The sequence below is a fragment of the Schistocerca gregaria genome, chromosome 11, assembly GCF_023897955.1.
Source record: "Schistocerca gregaria isolate iqSchGreg1 chromosome 11, iqSchGreg1.2, whole genome shotgun sequence".
Taxonomy (NCBI): domain Eukaryota; kingdom Metazoa; phylum Arthropoda; class Insecta; order Orthoptera; family Acrididae; genus Schistocerca; species Schistocerca gregaria.
Window position 1 is genome coordinate 59,354,710 of NC_064930.1, and position 17,307 is coordinate 59,372,016.

Here is a 17,307-nt window from a genome sequence, read left to right on the forward strand (position 1 = left end):
CCGACAGGAAAATTAAAGAGACCTTTGGAGAAAAGAGGATCACTTGTATGAACATCAAGAGCTCTGATGGAAACCCAATTCTAAGCAAAGAAGGGAAGGCAGAAAGGTGGAAGGAGTATATAGGGTTTATGCAAGGGCGATGTACTTGAGGTCAGTATTATGGAAATAGAAGAGGATGTAGATGAAGATGAGATGGGAGATAAGATACTGCGTGAACAGTTTGACAGAGCACTGAAAGACCTGAGTCGAAACAAGGCCCCGGGAGTAGACAACATTCTATTAGAACTACTGACGGCCTTGGGAGAGCCAGTCATGACAAAACTCTACCAGCTGGTGAGCAAGATGTATGAGACAGGCGAAATACCTTCAGACTTCAAGAAGGATATAATAATTCCAATCCCAAAGAAAGCAGGTGCTGACAGATGTGAAAATTACCGAACTATCAGTTTAATAAGTCACGGCTGCAAAATACTAACGCGAATTCTTTACAGACGAATGGAAAAACTGGTAGATGCCGACCTTGGGGAGGATCAGTTTGGATTCCGTAGAAATGTTGGAACACATGAGGCAATACAGACCTTACGACTTATCTTCGAAAAAAGATTACGAAAAGGCAAACCTACGTTTCTAGCATTTGTAGACTTGGACAAAGCTTTTGACAATGCTGACTGGAATACTCTCTTTGAAATACTGAAGGTGGCAGGGGTAAAATACAGGGAGCGAAAGACTATTTACAATTTGTACAGAAACCAGATGGCAGTCATAAGAGTCATAAGAGAGTTAAAATAAGAAACAACGCAGGCAAACTAAAGCAGGATGGCCAGATTCATAAATAACGACGTCATTGGAAGAGAAATTGTGATGCTACTTTGGGAGATGAAACAATTTTTACGTTTGTGCAGCGGAAAGTTTATGCTATTTCGGACCATACCTTGAAGATTGGAGTGAGTCCTGCGATATAAAAATAGCATCTCCCCGGCGGGGAATCGAACCCCGGTCTCCCGCGTGACAGGCGGGGATACTGACCACTATACTACCGAGGACGCGCGTAGTGACTCAGATTTGTCTTGTACTACTGTGCATGCTCTGATGGCATACGTTGCGTCGTTTTCCTTTTAGTGGTGGCTCTGTAGTAGTACAACGCAGAGATTTTAATGAGTATCACGACTGAACACATCTGCCTGCTTACAAAGAAATGATTCATTGATCTACCACCATACCCTGCAAGCCTCTCGCTGTCATAAGTATATAGCAATTAAAATATTTACCAAAGTGTCTAACAAGGGGAGGCTGCCAATTGTGAAATTCAGATTCGACTCATACTGCGCATAATAAAAGCTCATGGCCAGAGGTGTAATGTGGCAAAGCACCAAGACGCTCTTCACAGCCGTCGGGTGCAGGAGGTCCCGCCTGGGAACACGTGTGCCGCCCGCGCCCCAGCTAGCTGAGGATTACCGGCCGCCGAGCCGTCGCCGCCCGCCATCCTACCGCGCTGCGCACCGCGCCAGCCGGAGCTGCTTCGTCGCCTTTTATCTATTTGCTTTCCGTGATTGCTCTGCAGTTTTGTAATACCGTGAGGGGCGTTAGAAAAGTCCGTGCAAAAATAAAAACTACTTACGTGTTGGGGAAAACATTTTTCATTTTTCAACTTAGTTACCTTTTAGACTTGTACATTTCGTCCAACGTTGTTCTAATTTGCTGATCCCTTCCGAGTTGCTGCAATCACCTCCTCATGTGAATAAAATCTTTGTCCCTCCAGCAATTTCTCCAAATTGGGGAACAAATACTAGTCCGAGGGAGCCGAGTCTTGAGAATACGGGGGATTTGAAGCGAGTTGGAATCCTATTTCCATTAACTTTGCGACCACAACTGCTGAGGTGTGTCCTGGTGCATTGTTGTGATGGAAAAGGACTTTTTCGAGGTCGAATCGCCGGCGTTTTTCTTGCAGCTCGGTTTTCAAACGGTCCAATAACGATGAATAATATTCACCTATAATAGTTCTACCCTTTTCCAGATAGTCGATGAGGATTATCCCTTGCGAATCCCTCGCCGCTTTTGGTGCAGATTCTCCCTTGGCAATCCATTGTTTACATTGTTGTTTGGTCTCAGGAGTACAGTAATGTATCCACGTTTGATACACAGTGACGAAACGACGCTTAAAGTCCTGCAAATTCATCCTGAAAGCTGCAAACCATCCTTGCAGCACTTCAGAAGATTCCGTTTTGGTCAAGTGTGAGCAATCGCGGAACCCATCTTGTGGATAGCTTTCTCATGTGCAAATGTTTGTGCAAAATATTATGTACCCGTTCATTCGACATTCCCACAGCACTAGCAATCTCACGCACCTTAACACTTCAGACATCCATCACCATATCATGGATTTTATCAATGATTTCTGGAGTCGTAACCTCCACAGGGCTTCCAGAACGTTCAGCGTCACTTGTGCACATATGGCTACTCCGAAAATTTTGAAACCACTTATAAACTGTTCTGATCATAGGTGCAGAGTCACCGTAATGTTTATCAAGCTTGTCTTTAGTCTTCTGAGGCGTTTTACCTTTGATAAAGTAATGTTTACTCACCAAACGAAATTCTTTTTCGTCCATTTTTTGACAGTCGGTCGGCTCTCTTGATTCACACGAATGCCAAACACAAAGGAATAGACAAATATGGCTGAAAGTTGGTGTGCGTTCTTTCCAAAGATCCTACTAACTAAATGTGACCTCGATACGCGCCGGTGGTGCCGTCTCTCGGACTTTGCACGGACTTTTCAAACGCCCCTCGTATTTCTTACAAAATATTTGTACGAGCCATTCTAGAATGCTGCTCATGCGTGCAGCACGGATATCAAATAGAAATAATTGTGACTGTGAAACAAGACAGTGCATAGAACGTCGTCCACATACCGCTGTGCTGAAAGGGTGGCGTGCATGAGAGCTGAAGACGTCCTGCTGTGAAAAGAAATGGTACTCCAGTCGAGGCGTCTCCAGACACTATTTTGGCCTGGAATCTTATTGACTGGAGTAGAACTGTCTTCAGCGATGAGTGCCGCTTCGAACTGAGCAGTCCAGTAAAGACGTGTATGGCGATGCCAAACGGAAGAGTGATTACTGTCGCCTGCCATGCGTCCCGAAAATCAGCAACCCAGGGGAACATCAAACAACTCAACACATCTGTCAGTCTGCGCCAAGCCGAATAACTGCTTGCATAGGGGCCAGAGATCGACCAGTGCGTTGTTTACTTGCTCAAAAGAATGGCTATAGGGTACTGTGTGCGTCATTGCAGAGACATCCCAATGTGTGCTGGTCTTCCACTGCGTTTGGCGAACCCGCAGACGAGGTGCATATCGACCAGCTCCCCATCAGTATACCTATGAGTCGCCTGCTGTGTACCACTATTAGCTCACAGGTTACACTGCTGCAAACAGAAACGTGCACAGATGCATGCAAACTTGACGAATTAAAGCGGGCGTTACTCTTGTCAACAGGAGGGGCCGTGACCGAATGGAAACAAGACACGAAGCTGGACATCTGCACTGTTTTGCACAATTTTCAGTAAAATGGAGATACACTCAGATGACAGACGCCATGGTACAGCGATATGCACATGCACAGGTGTTGTCAGTATAAAAGGGCAGTGCATTGGCGAAGTTGCCATCTGTAGTCATGTGATTCACATGAAAAGATTTCCTAAGTGATTATGGGCGATGGGAATGAGCAGGCTTCGAACACGGAGTGAGAATCGTAGCTAGTCGCTTGGGACATTCCAGAAGTCGTCAGGGAATTCAAGATTCCGAGATCCACAGAGTCGCGAGTGTGCCGAGAATACCACATTTTAGTCATCGTGTCTCACCATGGACAAAGCAGTCGCGGACAGCCTTCTCTTAGGGACCGATAGTAGCTGCGTCTGTATAGAGTTGTCAGTGCCAACAGGCCAGCAACCCTGCCTGGAATAACCGCAGAAATGGCTGTCGCAGAAGACTTGTGCCTTTGCTACGAGGGGCGTTTGAATAGTCCGTGCAAAAATAAAAACTACTTTCGTGTTTGGGGTGTACCTTCTTTATTTTTCCATTTTTAGACATATAAACTTCGTCCAATGCTGTTCTAATTTGTGGATCCCTTCCGAATAATGGCAGTTCTCCAAGTATGCTAAATAGCTATTAGTTGCTGCAATCACCTCCTCGTTTGAGTAAAATCTTTGTCCCGCCTGCCATTTCTTCAAATTGGGGAATAAATAGTAGTCTGAGGGAGTCAAGTGTGGAGAATAACGGGGATGTGAAACGAGTTGCAATGCTATTTCCATTAATTTTGCGACACAACAGCTCAGGTGTGTGCTGGTGCATTGTCGTGATAAAAAGTTGCCGTCCAATCACTGGCGTTTTTCTGGCAGCTCGATTTTCAAATGGTACAGTAACGATCAATAATATGCACCTGTCATAGTTTTACCCTTTTCCAGATAGTCGATGAGGATTATCCCTTGCGAATCCCAAAAGACAGTCGCCATAAACTTTTCAGCTGAAGGAATGGTCTTCACCTTTTTTGTTGCAGATTCTCGCTTGGTAACGAATTGTTCTTTGGTCTCAGGAGTATAGTAATGTATGGATGTTTCATCCAACGATGCTTAAAGACCTGTGGATTCTTCCTAAACAACTGCCAACCATCCTTGCAACAATTCACACGATTCCGCTTTCGGTCAAGTGCGAGCAATAGCGGAACCCATGTTGCGGATAGCTTTTTCATGTCGAAATGTTTATGCGCAATATTATGTAACCCGTTCATTCGACATTTCCACAGCACCAGCAAAGTCACGCACCTTAACTCTACTGCCATCCATCACCACATCACGGACTTTATCAATGATTTCTGGAGTCGTGACCTCCACAGGGCGTCCAGAACGTTCAGCATCACCTGTGCCCATGTGGCCACTCCTAATGAAGTACCTTTTTTGAACAAAATAAGAATTTATGAACAAAGATTTAAAAAAAAGGAAACGATTTACACCGACAATTTTTATCTCGATAATAACGGTAGACTGCTACAGTAGTATATATATATATATACGCACCAGGTGAAAATAACACGCACAGGACGGGAGCTGCTGAGAGTAAATGCTCAGTGAAAGGGTTAAAATGAGAAACAACGCAGACGAACTAAAGCAGGATGGCCAGATTCATAAATAACGACGTCATTGGAAGACTAACGCTACTTTGGAAGATGAAGCAATTTTTAAGTTTGTGCAGCGGAAAGTTTATGCTATTTCGGGCCATACCTACAAGATTGGAGTGAGTCTTGCGATATAAAAATCGCATCTCCCCGGCGGGGAATCGAACCCCGGTCTCCCGCGTGACAGGCGGGGATACTGACCACTATACTACCGAGGACGCGCACGTTAACTCAGAATTGTCGTGTACTGCTACGCATGCTCTGATGGCATACGTTGCGTCGTTTTCCTTTTAGCGGTGGCTCTGTAGTACTACAACGCAGACCTTTTAATGAGTATCACGACTGCACACATCTGCCTGCATACAAAGAGATGATTCATTAATCTACCACCATACCCTGCAAGCCTCTCGCTGTCATAAGTATATAGCAATTAAAATATATAATAAATTGTCTAAGAATGCGTCAATCAAGCCTGACTCATTATTGAAACAAAATGTACAGAACTTCTTGTTAACTAATTCGTTCTATTCATTAGAAGAATTTTTAGAAATGCCCAATATCAACTTAAATATGTAAAACTTTATTTTATAGAATTAATAGGTTAAGTGAACTGACGAAGTCTATTGCATATAATAACGCTGAATGAGCAATAGAGAATCTGAATCTGAATATGTTGCGTACCAGCATTACCTCTCCTCTTTTCCTGTCCCAGTCGCGTATAGTTTGCGCAAAGAGGAGGAAGGAATGTATTGGCAGACTTTTCTAGGAATTTACGCTGTCGAAACTTTAACCGTAGACCATAATGTGATGCACTCTTTTAGTCTGCCACTGGAGTTGAATGAGCATCTGCGTGACACTTTGGTGTTTACTAAACGAATCTGAAACAAAACGTGCTACTCTTCTTTGGATCTTCTCTGTTTCCTCTACCAGTCCCGTCTAGCAGTGATACCGTACTGATAAGCAAGATTCAAGTATTGGTCGAACGAGTGTTTGGTAACCTAGTTCCTTTGTGCACAGACTACATTTCGTAAGGATTCTTCCGGTGAATCTCCGTCTGGCATCTGCCTTACTCGCGATTAATTGTACGTGGTCGTTCTACTTCAGATCTGTCTGTACACATACTCGTAGACATTTTGTGGAAGTAAATGCTTTCCGTGATCGCTTTGCAGTTTTGTAATACCGTGAGGGTCGTTTGAAAAGTCCGTGCAAAAATAAGAACTACTTACATGTTTGGGGTAAACCTTTTTCATTTTTCGACATAGTCTCCTTTTAGACTTGTACATTTCGTCCAGCGCTGTTCTAATTTGCCGATCCCTTCCGAGTTGCTGCCATCACCTCCTCATGTGCATAAAATCTTTGTCCCTCAAGCCATTTCTTCAAATTGGGGAACAAATAATAGTCCGACGGGCCGAGTTTGGAAAATACGGGGGATGTGAAACGAATTGGAGTCCTATTTCCATTAACTTTGCGACCACAACTGCTGAGGTATGTGCTGGTGCAGTGTCGTGATAGAAAAGGACATTTTCGAGGTCGAATCGCTGGCGTTTTTCTTGCAGCTCGGTTTTCAAATGGTCCAATAACGATGAATAATATTCACCTATAATTGTTCTACCCTTTTCCAGATAGTCGATGAGGATTATCCCTTGCGAATCCCAAAAGACAGTCGCCATAGCCCGAAGGAATGGTCTTCGCCTCTTTTGGTGCAGATCCTCCCTTGGCAATCCATTGTTTAGATTGTTGTTTGGTCTCAGGAGTACAGTAATGTATGCATGTTTCATACACAGTGACGAAACGACGCTTAAAAGTCCTGCGGATTCTTCCTGAACAGCTGCAAATCATCCTTGCAACACTTCACAAGATTCCGTTTTTGGTCAAGTGTGAGCAATCGCGGAATCCACCTTGCGAGTAGTTTTCTCACGTCGAAATGTTTATGTGCAATATTATGTACCACCCCTCCGCCCCCCCCCCCCCATGAACCATGGACCTTGCCGTTGGTGGGGAGGCTTGCATGCCTCAGCGATACAGATGGCCGTACCGTAGGTGCAACCACAACGGAGGGGTATCTGTTGAGAGGCCAGACAAACGTGTGGTTCCTGAAGAGGGGCAGCAGCCTTTTCAGTAGTTTCAGGGGCAACAGTCTGGATGATTGACTCATCTGGCCTTGTAACATTAACCAAAACGGCCTTGCTGTGCTGGTACTGCGAACGGCTGAAAGCAAGAGGAAACTAGGGCCGTAATTTTTCCCGAGGGCATGCAGATTTACTGTATGATTAAATGATGATGGCGTCCTCTTGGGTAAAATATTCCGCAGGTAAAATAGTCCCCCATTCGGATCTCCGGGCAGGGACTACTCAAGAGGATGCCGTTTTCAGGAGAAAGAAAACTGGCGTTCTACGGATCGGAGCGTGGAATGTCAGATCCCTTAATCGGGCAGGTAGGTTAGAAAATTTTAAAAGGGAAATGGATAGGTTAAAGTTAGATATCGTGGGAATTAGTGAAGTTCTCTGGCATGAGGAACTAGACTTTTGGTTATAAACGCAAAATCAAATAGGGCTAATGCAGGAGTAGGTTTAATAATGAATAAAAAAATAGGAATGCTGGTAAGCTACTACAAACAGCATAGTGAACGCATTATTGTGACCAAGATAGACACAAAGCCCTTGCCTACTACAGTAGTACAAGTTTATATGCCAACTAGCTCTGCAGATGACGAGGTAATTGAAGAAATGTATGACGAAATAAAAGAAATTATTGACATAGTGAAGGGAGATGAAAATTTAAAACTGAAGAAACTGCAAAAAGGTGGGAATTTAAGGACATGGGATTTGGATAAGCTGAAAGAACCGGAGGTTGTACAGAGTTTCAAGGAGAGCATTAGGGAACAATTGACAGGAATGGGGGAAAGAAACACAGTAGAAGAAGAATGGGTAGCTCTGAGGGGAGAAGTAGTGAAGGCAGCAGAGGATAAAGTAGGTAAAAAGACGAGGGCTGCTAGAAGTCCTTGGGTAACAAAAGAAGTATTGAATTTGACTGATAAAAGAAGAAAATATAAAAATGCAGTAAATGAAGCAGGCAAAAAGGAGTACAAACGTCTCAAAAATGAGATCGACAGGAAGTGCAAAATGGCTAAACAGGCATGGCTATAGGACAAATGTAAGGATGTAGAGGCTTATCTCACTAGGGGTAAGATAGATACTGCCTACAGGAAAATTAAAGAGACCTTTGGAGAAAAGAGGACCACTTGTATGAATATCAAGAGCTCAGATGGAAACCCAGTTCTAAGCAAAGAAGGGAAGGCAGAAAGGTGGAGGGAGTATATAGGGTTTATACAAGGGCGATGTACTTGAGGACAATATTATGGAAATAGAAGAGGATATAGATGAAGATGAAATGGGAGATAAGATACTGCGTGAAGAGTTTTACAGAGCACTGAAAGACCTGAGTCGAAACAACGCCCCGGGAGTAGACAACATTCTATTACAACTACTGACGGCCTTGGGAGAGCCAGTCATGACAAAACTATACCAGCTGGTGAGGAAGATGTATGAGACAGGCGAAATACCTTCAGACTTCAAGAAGAATATAATAATTCCAATCCCAAAGAAAGCAGGTGCTGACAGATGTGAAAATTACCGAACTATCAGTTTAATAAGTCACAGCTGCAAAATCCTAACGCATATTCTTTACAGACGAATGGAAAAACTAGTAGATGCCGAGCTCGGGGAGGATCAGTTTGGATTCCGTAGAAATGTTGGAACACGTGAGGCAATACTGACCTTACGACTGATCTTAGAAGAAAGATTAATAAAAGGCAAACCTACGTTTCTAGGATTTGCAGACTTGGACAAAGCTTTTGACAATGCTGACTGGAATACTCTCTTTGAAATTCTGAAGGTGGTAGTGGTAAAATACAGGGAGCGAAAGGCTATTTACAATTTGTACAGAAACCAGATGGCAGTCATAAGAGTCGAGGGACATGAAAGGGAAGCAGTGGTTGGGAAAGGAGTGAGACAGGGTTGTAGCCTCTCCCTGATGTTATGCAATCTGTATATTGAGAAAGCAGTAAAGGAAACAAAAGAAAAATTCGGAGTAGGTATTAAAGTTCATGGAGAAGAAGCAAAAACTTTGAGGTTCGTCGATGATATTGTAATTCTGTCAGAGACAGCAAAGGACCTGGAAGAGCAGTTGAACGGAATGGACAGTGTCTTGAAGGGAGGATATAAGATGAACATCAACAAAAGCAAAACGAGGATAATGGAATGTAGTCAAATTAAATCGGGTGATGCTGAGGGAATTAGGTTAGGAAATGAGACACTTAAAGTGTTAAAGGAGTTTTGCTATTTACGAAGTAAAATAACTGATGATGGTCGAAGTAGAGAGGATATAAAATGAAGACTGGCAATGGAAAGGAAGGCGTTTCTGAAGAAGAGAAATTTGTTAACATCGAGTATAGATTTAAGTGTTAGGAAGCCTTTTCTGAAAGTATTTGTATGGAGTGTAGCCATGTATAGAAGTGAAACATGGCCGACAAATACTTTGGACAAGAAGAGAATAGAAGCTTTCAAAATGTGGTGCTACAGAAGAATGCTGAAGATTCGATGGGTAGATCACATAACTAATGAGAAGGTATTGAATAGGATTGGGGAGAAGAGAAGTTTGTGGCACAACTTGACAAGAAGAAGGGACCGGTTGGTAGGACATGTTCTGAGGCATCAAGGGATCACCAATTTAGTATGGAGGGCAGTGTGGAGGGTAAAAATCGTAGAGGGGGAGCAAGAGATTCATACACTAAGCAGATTCAGAAGGATGTAGGTTGCAGTAGGTACTGGGAGGTGAGGAAACTTGCACAGGACAGAGTAGCATGGAGAGCTGCATCAAACCAGTCTCAGGACTGAAGACCACAACAACAACAATATTATGTACCCGTCCATTCGACATTCCTACAGGACTAGCAAACTGACGCACCTTAACAGTTCAGTAACCCGTCACCATATCACGGGTTTTATCAATGATTTCTGGAGTCGTGACCTCCACAGGGCGTCCAGAACGTTCAGCATCACTTGTGCCCATATGGCCACTCCGAAAACTTTGAAAGCACTTATAAACTGTTCTATTCGAAGGTGCAGATTCACCGCTATGTTTATCAAGCTTCTCTTCAGTTTCCTGAGGCGTTTTGCCTTTCATAAAGTAATGTTTAATCAGCACACGAAATTCTTCTTTGTCCATTTTTGACAATCACTCGACTTCCTTGGTTCACACGAATGCCAAACACAAAGAAATAGACAAATATGGCTGAAACTTGGTGTGCGTTCTTTCCAAAGATGCTACTAACTAAACATGACCTCGATACGCGCCGGTGGTGCTGTCTGTCGGACTTTGCACGGACTTTTCAAACTCGCCTGCAGCACCGTATAAGTTGGACTCTAGACGACTGGAAAACCGTGGTCTGGTCAGATGAACCCCGATTTCAGTTGGTAATAGGGTTAGTGTGTGGCGCAGACCTCACGAAACCGCGGCCCCCTGTTGTCAACAGGACACTGTGCAAGGTGGTTATGTCGCCATATTGTTGTGATGTGATCACTGTCTGAAAATGCTTACGTTCAGGTACTTGGAGACCATGTGCATCCATTCATGGGCTTTATATTCCCAAACAAGAATGGAATTTTTATGGATGACATTGTGCTATATCAGAACATCCTGGACAGTTCGGGAGAATTATTTGACCATCCACATCATTCAAGATGAAACGCATGTAACATTTAAGGGGAAGTTTACTATCTTTTACTTCGAAAAATAGATTTTTTTTTAAATTGCGTTTTTGGATCCATAAAAGTGTTTAGAATCCGCCCCTGAGACTGTTTTTCCGAATACGGAACGGAAATGTTTGTTATTCACGGTTGAACAAAAAATGCACCTGCCTGAAATCGGCATTTTAACGCACCTGTTTTTTTTTTTTTATTTCGGAGGACGAGTTGGTGTACCGCTGCTTGGGAGGAAACACACAAAATTCAAATGAAAGTTTGAACGCGTGTGTTTGGAAGTTAGACCCCAAGCATTTGCGTTCTGGTGCGAAGACTGTGGAGATTGCCACTTTCCAGGCGGCTCCAACGAAGGGTATTCAGCAATTCTGAAGGCCGTGACAGCGACGGACGTCGTCACCCTGGGACTCTATTCGACGCAGTTCGCCAAACATTCGGACGACCGCCGGATTCGAGCCGCCGAGAACCGCTGGTCACAGGTCGTACGAGCGGCTCTGGAGCAGCGGAGGATGGCCCAGATCGAGCAGAACGCCCTCTGTGAGGAAGAGGAAGGACTGGTTTGTGGACTCGGAGTAGCAGATTGGACGTACGTTGTGTAATATTGCATTTATATGTAGTCAAAACTTCAAACGCGTTTTTCTCGAAATGACTTTCTTTTTATCGCGCGGTGTGGTAACTTCTAATCTACTGAACCCATTGGCACGATTCTTTGTTTCCTACGAAGCTAAGTAAATTGTGTAGGAGTTGTACCATTTTTATTCCGCTCCATCAACTATAAATATTTTTACTTGGCCGACGAAGTCCAAAAATAGATGAAGAAAACGCTATTTTTCTTCAAATTCTAAACATTCATGGTGGTGTCTGTTTGTTCTATATCGTGTCTCCCTACCACTTTCGCGCAACGACGCTCTGAGCGTGTTTTTTTAGGGAATTGACTAGTTTGAACCTGGGACCTGTTGCTGGTAAGGAGACGCCAGACCACACATGACATGTAGAATTCAGAAGAGTTCAGTGAGACTAGCGACGATGTAACCAAATACTTAATGATCTCAGCGTCAGCTCCACTGCACTCCCTGTAAAAGAATCTTAATACTAACTAAAGTTAGTGGAAGGGGTTCAAGGCTTTCCTATTTTTAGTTAGCTGGTAAAATAACGTCGAAAAAGCAGTTACGTTTACCATTGGAAATTTTATTCTACTCACAAAACATCGTTTATAAATTGCACTATTGATAAAAGGAAATGTTTTAATACAGGATGGTAAAAATCAACTGCGTTCAACAAAAATGTGAACGAATATTCCCTGAATGGGTTTCCAAGTTCTACAATGGATCGAAGGATGACCTATGGCATCTGTAATCTAGGTTTAAATCAAGTTTCACAAGAGAGAAAACTATAAAAATGGTCTACAGTCACCCTCTATTATCTTCAATTACTTATCTAACTTGTCGTAAATTACAGTGGCTGATGTGGCTTCTCAATAACTTTATAACAGAAAAATCATCGCGTTTCAGATTTTTACTTCAAGTGGCAAATGTGAACATCATGAGCTTTAATATACGATCGACACTAGTATTACGCAAAAATGGGGTGTAACAGATGAGACTTCTGCAGTTCTGAGTGAAGCCTTATGCGCTCAAAAATGCGGCATCGCGTGCGTTCATTACCTTGTCGGTGTTTACTAGGCAGCGTCAGGGCAGCGGCGGGCAGCACAGCTCCGTTCACCTCGCCATCCCGGAAGCAACTCTCTCCTAACTTCTCCTTACTACAATTTACCGAAGTTGGTTAAAAAAAAACTATCTGGCTGTGTTTTCATCTGACCAATCAGGGTCTCAATGTTAACCTTAAGCTCCGCCTACAAAAATTCTGGTTGTCCAATCAGAAACGTTATACTTTTCATGGTGGGGCAATGTTTTTAAATCTATAGTGTTCTTCTGGAGGGCTCTATCTTTTAACGTGGGCTGGGGGTGGTCCTAATGTAACAGGCACGCGAAAAAGTCTCACGCTAAAACTTTCGTGTGGTAGTGGCGCTTTTTGTGTTATCGTAAGATCTTATACTGTTTTTCTGGAGGGCTCTAGCTTTTAACACGGGCTGGGGGGGGGGGGGGGGTGGTCCTTGACGTAACAGAGACGCAAAAAAGCCTCATGCTAAAACGTGCGGGTGGTAGTCTTAGAGGTAGGCTGGCGACGTGGGTGTCCAGTCCGTCCCTTATCGGAGGGCCTTCTAGCTTAACACGGTTCTGCTCTCGGCTTCTGTTCTCGTTTCTCCCCTTGGAACTGCGTCGGTCTCACGGTGGGAAGGTACGATATGCATTCAGGCATTCTTGTGTTAGTCTGTGGTGTTCCATTTGCTCACTCGTTACTCGTATTACTTTGATTAATTTAATGTCACGATTTATTCGGAGCTATGTGACATACTACTGGATTTGCTTATCATGTCAGGGTTTTCAAGGAAAGTGTTGGATTTGCCTGACACCTTACATAATGGCCGCCATTTTGTTCCCTGTGGTACAAATAACTTAAGCGAGGTACAACTCCAAATGAGTCTTATACACTTCGCTAACGTCAACTCAATTTTGATTTCAGACGAGCCGGCTGACCTGTGACATACCGCGCGCGGAGGTCTACAGCGAAATTTTGTTTCGTTCCGACAGCACTTCCGCCTTTCTTGTTCGACATTTCCGGTCGAAAAAATTCCATTTTGTAGAGGAAATATCAATAAACATTTTGACTAAATTTGATATCTATAACACATCCCGAGAAAAAAAAATCGCAGAACATGCTTTTTTCGGGCCAAAGACAGTAAACCTCCCCTTAAGGGAGATAATCTACAGGTCATTTGATGCACAAAATCCTCCACTGGCAACACTTTCTCAGTTATGGACGGCTATAGAGGTAGCAAGGTTCAATATTTGTGCAGGGGACTTCTAACGATTTGTGGATTTCAAGCCGCGTCGAGTTGGTGCACAGCGCTGATCAGAAAGACGGTCCTAGGAGGTCTCCCGTGACTTTTGTCACCTAAGTGTGTCACAGTTCAGTAAATCTAGTTTTGATTAACGTTATAAAGTGAACATTATTTCATGAGCTACAGTTCCTATGTGCCACGTCACTGAGCAATCAATGACGCCACAGCTTGGAGACTTTGAGTTCCTGGTACGATATCCCTGAAATACCCCTGAAAGGTTGTCCATGGAGTTCTGGTTCACCTCGTAGGAGAGAGTCGCGCAATGTTGGCCAGCACATAGTACCGGCTACCAGTGTGATTTGCCTTTCCGCCTCCAAATGGCAGCTGCGTACAGCAAGCAGAAGCAAGCTTGTGTATCCAAGTGCACAGGAGTCGTATATCCTCTTACTGTTATCAGTACTTTGTCCGTTCTGATTGGCTGATGGTGTTCCTGTAGCTCTTAGGTCACGGAAGATATCTCGAGGCTCGAGGTACTCCATTTTAAGGTAAGTGATAACGCCAAAATCCATGTACTCACACACTACTGGCCATTAAAATTGATACACCACGAAGATGAAGTGCTACAGACGCGCAATTTAACCGACAGGAAGAAGATGCTGTGATATGCAAATGATTAGCTTTTCAGAGCATTCCCACAAGGTTGGCGCCGCTGGCCACACCTACAACGTGCTGACACGAGGAAAGTTTCCAACCGATTTCTCATACACAAACAGCAGTTGACCGGCGTTGCCTGGTGAAACGTTGTTGTGGTGCCTCGTGTAAGGAGGACAAATGCGTAACATCACGTTTCCGACTTAGATAAAGGTCGGATTGTAGCCTATTGCGATTGCAGTTTATCAAATCGGGACATTGCTGCACCTGTTGGTCGAGATCCAATGACTGTTAGCAGAATATGGAATCGGTGGGTTCAGGAGGGTGATACGGAACGCCGTGCTGGATCCCAACGCCCTCGTATCACTAGCAGTCGTTATGACAGGCATGTTATCCACACGGCTGTAACGGATCGTGCAGCCACGTCTCGATCCCTGAGTCAACAGATGGGGACGTTTGCAGGACAACAACCGTCTGCACGAACAGTTCGACGACGTTTGCAGCAGCACGGACTATCAGCTCGGAGACCGTGGCTGCCGTATCCCTTGACGCTGCATCACAGACAGGAGCGGCTGCGATGGTATACTCGACGACGAACCTGGGTGCACGAATGTCAAAACGTCATTTTTTCGGATGGATCCAGGTTCTGTTTACAGCATCATGCTGGTCACATCCGTGTTTGGCGACATGGCGGTGAACGCACATTGGAAGCGTGTATTCGTCATCGCCATACTGGCGTATCACCCTGTTTGATAGTATGGGGTGCCATCGGTTACACGTCTCGGTCACCTCTTGTTCGCACTGACTGCACTTTGAACAGTGGACGTTACATTTCAGATGTGTTACGACCCGTGGCTCTACCCTTATTCCATCCCTGCGAAATCCTACATTTCAGTAGGATAATGCACGACCGCATGTTGCAGGTCCTGTACGGGCCTTTCTGGATACAGATAATGTTCGACTGCTGCCCTCGCCAGCACGTTCTCCAGATCTCTCACCAATAGAAAACGTCTGGTCAATCTTGGCCGAACAAATGGCTCATCACAATACGCCAGTCACTACTCTCGATGAACTGTGGTATCGTGTCGAAGCTGCACGGGCAGCTGTACCTGTACACTTCATCCGATCTCTGAGTCAATGCCCAGGCGTATCAAGGCCGTTATTACGGCCAGAGGTGGTTGTTCTGGCAACTGATTTCTCAGGATCTATGCACGCAAATTCCATGAAAATGTAATCATATGTCAGTTCTAGTATAATATATTTGTCCAATGAATACCCGTATATCATCTACATTTCTTCTTGGTGTAGCAATTTTAATGGCTAGTGTGTATATGTAAAGAATTACACGTAACAAGGGTTTTATGATAATTTATGTAAGAGAACACACAACATGACTAGGTACTTCTGCGTGTTTGGCGTGGAGTACCGACCACTCTTTTGTCTTCTACTATTCCTGACGTAATTTCGATTTTTAAATTATGTTTTATTCTTCTTACTTCTTTTCAGATCGAAATAGCAGAAAATGAGAAACAAATTAAGAGGAAAATGGAATGAAGAGAGCATGAAAAAGGCTGTGAGCAAGGCTACATCTAACAAAATGACCGCGTGGGAAACAGCTGAAACGTTTTCAACAATTACAAAAGAAAAAAATCTGCACGATGGACAAGCAATTAAATGCAGAAAAAATAAAGTCTTAAACAGAGAGAAACAAAGCTGATCATAGATCGGGTGTTCCAAAGTAAAATAAGCACTCGTGGGTGGCCGGTGGAAATTCATTTAAAAAGCGGCGAAGGAAACTGAAATTTTCTGGAAATAAGGAGTCCACCGAGGAGACTGAAAAGGCATTATGTGTCAGGAGTCATTTGAAGAAGACTGGGTGCTGCGTACAAAGTGTAGAGGCTGGGCGTATCTTGCATGTCTGCATCAGGAGAATATTTTGTATTTTATCTGCGATATGTGTAAAGCAGTCAGCTAAACACTGGTGCGCTCTGCTGAAATAGTAACATTAGTTTCCCATGGCTTTGTGTTCTGTTATGATTCAACAAGTATCAGCCCAGTGTATCATTACCAACAGGTATTATCGCAGAAAAGACAATGTCCGATACTCAAAGACACTTTCTACACGCGTTGTAATTCTAGTTCCGCTTTCGATGTAATCAAGTACTGTAAAATAAAAATGAAAATCATTGCACTGTGCGATTCATTGATCATATCTTGAGGTAAGGGAATAGTACATACATGTATTAGCCAAAGCATTATTGCGTGTTGGTCCACTTTTCAAACAGAAAACAGCAGCGATTCTCCTTGCCATGGATTCTATAAGTACCTGATATTGTTTCCAGAAGTATGACACACGGCATGTCCACTCATAGGTAACTAAATTCTTGCAAATTAGGAGACGGTGGTTTGTGGGCACGCAGCTGGCGCTCGACATACACTATATGATCAAAAGTATCCGGACATCTGGCTGAAAATGAGTTACAAGTTCGTGGCGCCCTCCACCGGTAATGCTAGAATTCAGTATAGTGTTGGCCCACCCTTAGCCTTTATGACAGTTTCCACTCTCGTAGGCATACGTTCAGTCAGGTGCTGGAAGGTTTCTTAGGGAATGGCAGCCCAATCTTCACGGAGTGCTGCACTGAGGACAGGTATCGATGTCGGTCGGTGAGGCCTGGCACGAAGTCGGCGTTCCAAAACACCCCAAAAGGCGTTCTGTAGGATTCAGGTCAGGACTCTGTGCAAGCCAGTCCATTACAGGGATGTTATTGTCGTGTAAACACGCCGCCACAGGCTGTACAGGTGCACGTTCGTGTTGAAAGATGCAATCGCCATC

At 43.9% G+C, this 17,307-nt stretch overlaps 1 long non-coding RNA gene and 2 other non-coding genes across 3 annotated transcripts in view; 1 reads left to right on the forward strand and 2 right to left on the reverse strand.

Annotated features, from left to right (window-relative positions):
* LOC126295413 (uncharacterized) overlaps positions 1 to 16,666 on the forward strand; it is a 129,264-nt gene extending 112,598 nt beyond the window's left edge. The window contains exon 2 of the long non-coding RNA XR_007552486.1: positions 15,981 to 16,666. This is a non-coding gene — a long non-coding RNA (uncharacterized LOC126295413). The remainder of the gene's footprint in view (positions 1 to 15,980) is intronic.
* Trnad-guc (transfer RNA aspartic acid (anticodon GUC)) lies at positions 972 to 1,043 on the reverse strand. The gene has a single exon. It is a non-coding gene; the product is annotated as a tRNA-Asp (tRNA).
* Positions 5,309 to 5,380, reverse strand: Trnad-guc (transfer RNA aspartic acid (anticodon GUC)). Its single transcript has one exon. It is a non-coding gene; the product is annotated as a tRNA-Asp (tRNA).
* Positions 16,667 to 17,307: the final 641 nt, after the last annotated feature.